This window comes from Danio rerio, chromosome 9 (assembly GCF_049306965.1).
Source record: "Danio rerio strain Tuebingen ecotype United States chromosome 9, GRCz12tu, whole genome shotgun sequence".
NCBI classification, from domain to species: Eukaryota; Metazoa; Chordata; class Actinopteri; order Cypriniformes; family Danionidae; genus Danio; species Danio rerio.
Window position 1 is genome coordinate 21,531,015 of NC_133184.1, and position 10,912 is coordinate 21,541,926.

A 10,912-nucleotide genomic window follows, 5' to 3' on the forward strand; every position below is an offset into this window, starting at 1 on the left:
CATAGACCTGAAGGACGCGTATTTCCATGTCTCCATTCTTCCACGCCACCGCCAATTTCTGCGGTTTGCGTTCGAGGGTCGAGCGTGGCAGTACAAGGTCCTCCCCTTCGGGCTCTCTCTGTCTCCGCGGGTCTTCACCAAACTCGCGGAGGGTGCCCTAGCGCCCCTTCGGCTCGCGGGCATTCGCATACTCGGTTATCTCGACGACTGGCTGATTTTAGCCCACTCGCGGGAGCAATTGATTATGCACAGGGACGAGGTGCTTCGGCATCTCCGCCTACTGGGGCTTCAGGTCAACCGAGAAAAGAGCAAACTCGCCCCCGTGCAGAGGATTTCTTTTCTCGGGATGGAGCTGGACTCGATCACCATGGTAGCGCACCTCTCCGAGGAACGCGCTCGCCTGTTGCTGAACTGTCTGAGGGAGCTCGACAGCAAACTAGTGGTCCCACTGAAGTTCTTTCAGAGGCTCCTGGGGCATATGGCATCCGCAGCCGCCGTCACGCCGCTCGGGTTGCTCCATATGAGACCACTTCAGCACTGGCTTCACGATCGGGTCCCCAGACGCGCATGACACGCGGGCACACACCGGGTCTCGGTTACTGCGCTGTGTCGCCGCGCCCTCAGCCCTTGGAACGACCCCTCGTTCCTACAGGCCGGTGTGCCTCTAGGACAGGCGTCCAGCCATGTTGTTGTTTCAACAGACGCTACCAACACGGGTTGGGGGGCCGTGTGTCGCGGGCATGCGGCTGCGGGCCTCTGGAAGGGTGCCCAGCTGCATTGGCATATCAATCGCCTAGAGCTGTTGGCAGTGTTCCTCGCTCTCCACCGCTTTTTACCGGTGCTGGAGCGGCAACACGTGCTGGTCAGGACGGACAGTACGGCGGCGGCGGCGTATATCAACCGCATGGGGGGTATGCGCTCTCGCCGCATGTCTCTGCTCGCCCGCCGTCTGCTCCTCTGGAGTCACCCGCGGCTGAAATCGCTGCGCGCCATTCACGTCCCAGGCACGCTCAATCGTGCAGCCGATGCGCTCTCACGACAGCTGTTACGCCCTGGAGAATGGAGACTCCACCCCGAGTCTGTTCACCTGATATGGGCGCGATTCGGGGAGGCCCAGATCGATCTGTTTGCTTCCCCCGAGAACGCTCACTGCCAGTTGTTTTTTTCCCTGACCGAGGGCTCTCTCGGCACGGATGCACTGGCCCACAGCTGGCCTCGGGGCATGCGCAAGTATGCGTTTCCCCCAGTGAGCCTGCTCGCGCAGTTTCTGTGCAAGGTCAGGGAGGACGAGGAACAGGTTCTGCTAGTTGCGCCCCTTTGGCCCAACCGGACCTGGATATCAGAGCTCTCACTCCTCGCGACGGCCCTCCCCTGGCGGATCCCTTTGAGAGAGGACCTACTCTCTCAGGGACAGGGCACCATCTGGCACCCTCGCCCCGATCTTTGGAACCTCCACGTGTGGTCCCTAGACGCGAGGAAGACTTAGGTAACCTACCGACTGCGGTGGTTAATACCATCACTCAGGCTAGAGCCCCCTCCACGAGGCGCGCCTACGCCCTGAAGTGGAGTCTATTCACTGAATGGTGTGTCTCTCGCAGAGAAGACCCCCGAAATTGCCAGATTAGTGTTGTGCTCTCTTTCCTTCAAGAGAAGTTGGACAGCAGGCTGTCGCCCTCCACTCTCAAGGTTTACGTGGCCGCCATCTCCGCTTATCATAGCGCGGTAGCTGGCGGCACCGTGGGAAAGCATAACCTGGTCATCCAGTTCCTTAGGGGTGCTAGGCGAATTAATCCATCTCGCCCCCCTCTCATGCCCTCTTGGGATCTCGCCCTCGTTCTCACGAGTCTGCGATCCGATCCCTTTGAGCCACTCGAATCAGTATCTCTAAGATTTCTGTCCCTGAAGACAGCTCTGCTGGTTGCGTTGGCCTCCATCAAGAGGGTCGGGGACCTGGAGGCATTTTCGGTCAGTGACTCGTGCCTGGAATTCGGGCCGGATTACTCTCACGTTATCCTGAGACCCCGCCCCGGTTATGTGCCCAAGGTTCCTACCACCCCCTTTAGAGATCAGGTAGTGAACCTGCAAGCGCTGCCCCCGGAGGAGGCAGACCCAGCCCTTTCTTTACTTTGTCCAGTTCGCGCTCTGCGCATTTATGTGGACCGTACTCAGAATTTTAGATCATCTGAGCAGCTCTTTGTCTGTTATGGCGGTCGGCAGCAGGGAAGTGCCGTATCGAAACAAAGATTATCCCACTGGATTGTGGATGCCATTTCACTCGCTTATTCGAGTCGAGGTCAGCCGTGTCCCCCGGGAGTACGTGCACACTCCACTCGGAGCGTTGCATCCTCTTGGGCGCGTGCACGCGGCGCCTCTCTAACAGACATCTGTAGAGCTGCGGGCTGGGCGACACCCAACACATTTGCAAGGTTTTACAATCTGCGAGTGGAGCCGGTTTCCTCAAGGGTATTAGGTAACCCTTTGGTGATTGAGGAGACAACTCGGTAGGGTGTTGAAACACGCTTGCGGCGCCATTCTCCCTAAACACGGAGGTACGTGCGCCTTTTTTATCTGTCAGTAAAGTTCCCCGTCAGGTGAGCCCTGCAGATTCCTCCGTGGCCCCCAGCACTGACTCAGCGGAGGAGTCACTTGCTGGCCCACTACGTTGTAGGTCTGCCCGCTGGTCAGCCCGCGTTTTGGGTATAGGTGCCTGCTATGCGTGATCCCCACTAGGCGATCCCATATGCTTATTCCGCCATGGTTAAGTCCCCCCCCTGGGCGGACCCGTGTCTTCCCTCTCCGCTAACCACTCTTTTGCTATGCGTACTCCCCCTTTTTAGGGCTAGTCCATAGGTAAATTCTGCCATCTATCCCCCCCTTGGGTAACGGATGGCCTCCGCAGCGTCCTCCCTATCGGGATTGCACGCTTTCCAACGTACTGTCGTATTTCCTAGAATTATCTAGATGCTCACGACTTCCCAAAAAATATATCTAAATCCGTAAAACTTCTGTTGAAGTAGGATAAATTAGGGCCAGGGACACGTTGGAGGACCGCGCCCCCCATGATGTGGGTGCGTCACGCTTGCTTGACTATCTCCTCATCGGGGGTGTTGGTAAGGTGCAGTCATTATGGCGCTTTCCATATTCTCCCATTCATGGCACTGAAGTTCCCCAACCGAAGGGGAACGTTCGAGGTTACAGAAGTAACCCTTCGTTCCCCGAGGAGGGGAACGGAAGTGCCATATTCCGTCGCCATAATGACTGTCCCTTAGCTGTTTGAAAGTCTCTTCAGCTTAAAAGGATGGCGTCTGCTGGCTTCAGGTGTGCTTATATGCTGAGATAATTGCAGATGTCGCACACCTGCGCAAGCTTACGCTGCCAATTAATTTCATTCATTGGCCCGTTCAATACTCTCCAGATAAGCGGCTTCTGATCCGAATCCTCCCCATTCATGGCACTTCCGTTCCCCTCCTCGGGGAACGAAGGGTTACTTCTGTAACCTCGAACGTTCTCCCCATGCTTGTTGTGCTTGTTTTTGTCCTACAATCCAAAAAACACGCGATCTAAGTAAATTGAACATATTAAATTGACATCATAGTCAAGCTCTTAGCAAGCCATATATCTCTCCTTAACCATCCCATATCTGTCATTAGTGAGAAAAAAGCCGGGAGAGTTCATCAAGATCTACATCTTGGGAATTATTTAAAGGAAATTTTGACTTTAACTATATATTTATATATATATATATATATATATATATATATATATATATATATATATATATATATATATATATATATATATATATATGAATCATTTGTTGCAAATGATAAATCATAAAATAAACAGGTGTGAAGCAAACAGTTCATACTAAGGAGTTGCCAATGTTGCTGAAGGTAAAAAAACAAATATTAATATAAACGTAAAACCCACCTGTGAAAGCAGACGTTCATGGTAATTTTCAGACAGATCAGAATGACTCCAAAACATTAGATGATTATGATGATGAAGATGAAGAGTGACATTAGTTTGAGTGACTCTGGAGTGGTCTGGTTTCTAGCAGACAAGAAAAAAAAAACTTTGCTGCAGTTGCTGAACTAAAGGTTTTTACATGATAATAACAAAATCCATGAAATCGTGTGACAACCTGTTATTGTTAATGCCCATCTTATTGCTGCTGGATAACAGGTGTAGTTTCCTGCATCAGAGACTTGTATTTGCCGTATTTTTAGTTCTCTTGGTACTGCTGGGTTGACGTAAGTCCTGTTTGAGCTGAAGTTTGAGTAAGTCAATTTACTATGAGTGCTCTGTCTGAAAATAACAGAGCTGTTCACTCTCCATGTGAAATCATCATCATAGTCAGTTTTGTTGCAGTGGAGTGTAACCATTTCCCCCACAAACACTGTTTTGTTGACGTTCTGTTGAATCTTTGGCTCTTGTTTGGATTTTAAAAAAATTGATTAAAATACAATAAAATAATAATCCCTTCTGTTTTAGTCACTGCATCAAATTATAACATTGTAAAAAATATATAACAGTCAACATATGGTAAAAGATAAATAGAATTAAATGTGTAAAAGCTCTTGAAACATGATACATTGTCAATGTGGTTCTTAATCTTTAAACCTGGTGGTTAAACTCAAAATACAACTACAACTTTTTAACAGCTGTACAAACTAAAATGGTACACAACATAGTTTCAAACTCGGTTAGTCTTTATAGCCATTTCAATATGTACTTTACCTCATTTATCATCTTTGAGACATCAAAAAACAAGTGAAAAGTACCTGCATGAATCAGGAGGATAATAATGGCAATGAGATCCCGATGTAAAATCCAGGTTTGTAATTTGGCCATAATAGCAAACTCCTTTAATGTTAACTAGACTAAATTGTCTTACTGTTCGCTTGGTATCTTAAAGACTTGTAGGTGAGCTTTAGAGACTGAACTAAAGGAAGAAGGAAGCGGGCAATGTCTAGATAAAACTGATGAGAACTTATTTTCATTTGCTAAAATGAATTGTCATTTTACATAAAAAATCACACTGCCAAATTATAACACCCATTTATATAAATATTTTGGATGTTAATATTACGTATTAGAATATATTTTAAATGAGTTTGTGCACCTGTCGGCAGTGACCAGTGAAACCACATTTTCCACACCTGACTCATCACATCCTGTCAATATCTGTTTGCTTTTTGAACAGTTCACACTTATGCTTTGCTTACTTCAAAAATACTCTTGTTATTTTCATTTATTGTTACATTGCCTTTATTTTTCACTTGACTTGGCTTGTGTTCTGATTTTTTATTACCTTTTTGGTCTAGTTGGCTCTTGAATGATTTGTAGTACTCCTCATTGGTAAATCATTTGCAGTATCTTTGTCTTTAGTCACTTGGATACCTCCTGCTTAACTCACTTTTTAGTAAAGCTTTGTTTATCAAATGTCTCACACATGCAGAGGCGCCTGCAGGATTTTATTCCAAGGTGCGCAAATATCCATCAACGCCCTGCCCCATCATCCTATGTTCTTATTTAAATCTTAAGAAACACTAATGCTTGCTGTCAAAAGCTACATTATTTAAGATGGTATTTAAAGATATATTTAAGATGTATTATTTTCAGATGACATAAATCAAAAGACAATAACTTTAAAATTATGAAATATTAAGAAATTGCAAATATATGACAGAGGTTTGTGATACAACAATTACAGTGAAGCACTAATTAAATCCTTATTTTCCACGGAACCCACACAGTTGAGTAGCCTAGTGGACGGGCACAAGCCAAAATATAATTTGTATATTATTTTGTAAAAAAAAAAAAAACTTTTTGAAACGAAATTCATTTGGTAAAATTTGTGTCTTATTATTAATATATTTTTGTTGGTCAGTTATCTACTTGATAAAAAAGAACAAGTAACATTTGAACAAATACATTATGCTTTTGCACCAAAGCACAATCTGGTTTGGTAAATAAAATAATAATCTAGCCTAAATAAAATTAAAGTGAAATGTTCAGTTTCAGAGAAGCCTATATTATTCAAGTTATTTGAATAAGCGGAACAGGAGTTTACAAAGTATTCAAAGCAGCTTATGTTTCCAAATGACCTCAGAAGAACAAACCTGGTTGGCAGAGTAAGAAAACTCATTTTGAGAATGGAGATGTCTGCTTATTTGTGCCAGTTTGTCAGATAAACTTGTTTAAAACACCTTGAATGGTTGGGGTTCCATGCAGGGAGCCTGCGCAGTTGGCAGCTGGATCTAAATTGTCAGATGAAGGAGACATGGGCTGGACTGGGTGTTCCCCCAGCTAAGATGGTAATGAGACTGTGGTCTCCACACTGTGGGGTGTGGGGGAGCAATGTTTAACTCATTAGTTTTACGTTTGATCAATTGAAGGGGGAGTCCTGGGAAGAAATACTCTTACTCGGTCTTATATGGTGCGAAATAACAAAATATCGCTTCTGTAATATCTGAGGTTGTAGGTGTAACATTAATTCCTCCCCTACAATGTTCTCATAAACAAATATTTTTAAGAAATCTTTTATACCGTCTGCTATACGCTTATTTCATGCGGCCGCCATTTTAAAGAACCAAAGCGAGGCTGCGGTGGGAATAAACCCGGAAGTATAGGACCAGCACTGTAAACATTGCAGTAATATGCTGTGTACTACAAACCTCTAGCTGTTGCCGCGATTTCAAAATGCAGAAATAGTTTAACCATCACATAAATATTATTTAGTAAGTTTATTTTAAATGATTAAAAGCAATTTAGCATCAAACAAGATCACAATCTCAGTGATACGCTTAAGTGTCCTCCTAGGCTTCAGCTCATGGCACTAGTTAAACACCGTGAGGACGCTGTTCTGCTTTAGCCTATGTAACACGGTGAGTGATAAAACACTGCAGTCCTCTGCAGCACACCCTTGTGTTGTCTGTAATAGTGTTGTCCTGGTACTGAAATTTTAAACCTGGCTGTTTCCCGCTAACATGGAATCGCTGCTGAGCGCGGATGACTCGACTGATCTTCACGGCTTCGCGCTTTAGTCTCTCGTGTATCTGTGTTTGGTTTGCACTCAGTTTACCGCTCTTCACCCAGTGCAAACACAGACACATGGACTGGAGCGCGAAGCAGCTGTCAAGACGGCTCGTCTGTGTTTGTGCTCAGTATACAGCGGTGGGTGAACTGATGACCTCGGCCAATCACAATCATTTCTGTTTAACACGTGAACACAATGGCAAATCAACGCTGTTTAAGAAAGCCATCAACATTGCCTTAAATTTTAACGCAAAATGGCTGTTTTTTCTTTTAATTCAGTATCGTGACAAGTCTAATATAGTGAAAGAATCAATTTATTAACTCGAGTTTGATAAATGGCATTTAAAACGTGTGTTTGGGAAAGAAAACGTTAGCTAACTAGTGCCATTTCCCTTAACTTTGATAACTCTGATATCCCTTTTTACATTCATCATTCATTCAGAACAGAACTTCGGGTCACCCGAAAGGCGGTGAAAAGATAAATTTGTGTCACTTTATTTTCGCTGATAAGATATATAGCAAGTTACACAACATTCCTATGTAACTCCCAATGATACTTTCGGGTTTCTTACCACCGCAGCCTCGATTTCGCTTTTGAAAATGGCAGCCGCGTAAAAATGAGTCTATTACTATACTGAATAAATGACTATGAAATAGATTGTATGTTTTGGGTTGTGTGTTGGTGATTTGTGGTGTAGGAAGCTTTGTGTTTGTGTTCTGTGTTTGTGTTTTTGTATTTGTGATGTTTGGGAGGCCAAAAATGAATTTCCACACGTGTGGACAATAAAGTGTGGACAATGTTTTTTCTATTTTTAAATATTCTCTAAACTCTGAGTTTTTGTCGGTCTCCTCCATTTTTTAAAGAAGAATCGGTATTTCTCGCCCTAGCCTTACATTTCCACCCACCTATTTTAATGCTCATTTTGGATATATTGAAAGAAATGTCATGATGCACAAAATATGCATAAAGACATATGCGCATATCTAAGTAGGATAAACTTTTATTTGTTAAGAAAAGATGCGCATTAACTGCAATGGAAACATTTTTACTGAACCAATTCCAGTATGTGCATGAAAATGTTTGTAAATGGACAAAGCAGCAGGCTGAGCACACTGTAACACATCTGATTTTTTTTTTTTTTGGTCATTCTAAAATGCCTTAACCCTTTCAGTACTTATGTTATTATATTATTAATGACCTCTAGAGTGTCTCTTTAAAGCATGTCCAGAGCGTCTGTTCTCAACTTCAAATGCCCACAAGCATATTTATTAAATAAAGAAAATATTCACACAGCTGCTTCTACCACAGTAAATTCTGTTTTTACTGTTGATATTTAGCGCCAGTTAATCAGGAAGTGATAATTTTGTTTGTCATTGGACGGATAAGCTTTATATGCATATCTTTTATGCATTATTCCAGTTTTGCACATAAATTTAATTAATATTTTTGGATGGAAACATAGCTATTGCCTACATTTCAGTCACACAAAGAACAAAGCCACGTACAAGAATGGCTTGTCTTTTTTAAATAAATGATTAGCTTAAATTCACAGACCTTCGACTTGTGCTGTAACTAGATTAACGGGATTATTACTCAATTTAAAAACTATTTTTTTTAGTTCTTTTTACTTTTCTAAATGTCATATCAACCCCCACCACTTGATCAATAATAAAGGCAGACACACAAGTGCACTTTTAAATCTATTTGAACTGATCAGCTTTGTTGTATAAACTATGCAGTTTTAAATTTGTTGTAGAAACTTTGCAGTAGCCTATTGTTTTGTAATTTAATGCAATTACATCTGACATAATTTCAAAATTCAGGCCAATTCCCCACTTTTTTAAGTGTAAATTTAATAAACATCAAGCATTAACTTACTTACTTTATTTTACTTAAACATTTAAATACTTTAAATATAAAATTAAGCATTAACTTGAGCAACTATGTTTTCCCACACTAACGGTCTCTGTTTCACTGAGACAGAGGTCTTGCTTTTTTAAATATATGGTCATATTTGCTACAACTTAGCATGAGCACATCAAGTTCAGCTGGAGAAAGAAATGCTGATGCCTTTTTTCAGATTTTCCCATGGTCACTTGTAATTTCTGCTCTCCATTGATAATGCCTTTTAGTTGCGGTTGTGTGCGTTTAACTCTGAGTTGCTCTACTCAAAGTTGATTGACCTAACTCACAGCTGATCAGCTGTTCTGAAACCGTAAACTTTTTTTTAAAGAGTTTTTAATCTCTCTATAATTCAACTCAGAGTTCAAGTTAAACTCAGAGTTGCTTGAACCTCCTTACTGGAACAGGCCCCTGTTCTGATAAAGTCACTGCACAGATAGCTTTCCCGTCCTTCTCGGAACCGAAGATGGCGACATGGTGGGACAGCAGTATAAACTCGCACGTCTTCCTAAACTTCAGCCATTATTCCAACATAGGCGCGTGTGCTCTAACTGAAAGCAGGAGACACATCCATAAAGCAACCTCACAACCTTCCCAATGCGGCGCCTTGCGATATTGGCAAACAAGTCATATGGATCATTTTTATTATTATTTGACAGTAATGGAGGAAAGCCACTAAATGTAGTGTAGTATGAGTACTGATTTTTCTCAAATAATTTACTTGAGTAAGTGTAAAAGTATATTTAGGTTTACTCAAAAAGTACTAGTTAATTTAACTCGTTACTACCAACCTCTGTTAAAACTAACTTATTTTGAAAAATATAAGGTCAAAACTTAATAAATTCTGAAAAGAATGAAAAATCCAACACTATAATAACCTTACTCCAAAATTGATCTCTTGAGCGCTTACAACCTGATTCTAATCCGTGAGATAGTTGAGTGGAAAACTGCCTTCCCAACCACTATTTGACCCTATGAGTATCTTGTCATGCCCTATGTACCAGCAAACTAAACTGCACTCTTTCAATCTTTAATCAATGAAATCTTCATGATTCACTGAGCAAATGTTTAATCACCTACATTGATGACATTCTAGTCTACTCTCTCAATCTAGATCAGCGGTTCCTAAACTGTCTGACCACCAGGGGTGCGCAAGAAAATGTTTGTTATGGTGGAAAATGTTATCTTTTATTTTTTGGTAAACTTCACCTGTCATATTTCTGAGTGAATTCACTCAGAGAGAAACAAAAAAATCACATTACAAATTGTAGTTTACAACCTCAGAATAGAAATCTCGCTGTTCTACGTCTGTCACATTAGCCCCGCCCATTCACATTAGGAGCTAAGTGATAACGTTAGTACATTCGTAATTTTTTTTTTATTTGCTTACTATAGACATCAACATGGGCACCAGGTTAGAAACTGGCACTTTAAAGAAGTCAAGTGACAATTGGGATGAACCATCTACATCGGCCTCTTTTATGAAGATGTGCAGCTTTTCACTCATCATAACACACGTGCTGCTGATATTTGTGACAATAAAAGTGATTTGATTTTATATATGTCAGGGCTCGACAGTAAGGAGAGATGTTCGGGCCAGTGTTGCCTTGTCACAAAAGTTTACCTTGGCAGCGACTGTCTGTCAATTGACCTTTGGACCTTTCACACACAGACATTTGTTTTGGAATCTGTCTCGTTTCCCCTGTTAGCGCGGTTTGTTTGGCATTTGTGTATCCAGCAATCGCTCGGATCTGCACCAAATCAATTGGTCCGAGATCGCCTAAATGAGATGGTCTCTGCTCGACTGAGCGGACCGATTGTGGTGAGAAAACAAAACAATCCAACAAACTAACGACCCAGGCTATATCACAGCGTATTATGATTGTGCAATAGCCAAATATACAGCTATATGAAGAGAGGACAGGGTGTCATTCCTACTGACAAATGTGCATTTCTTGTCTAATACTG

General features: G+C 42.4%; 1 long non-coding RNA gene across 1 annotated transcript in view; it reads left to right on the plus strand.

Moving 5' to 3' along the window:
• si:dkey-287i17.4 overlaps nucleotides 1-10,912 on the plus strand; it is a 126,602-nt gene that overhangs the window by 101,024 nt on the left and 14,666 nt on the right. The window lies entirely within an intron of this gene.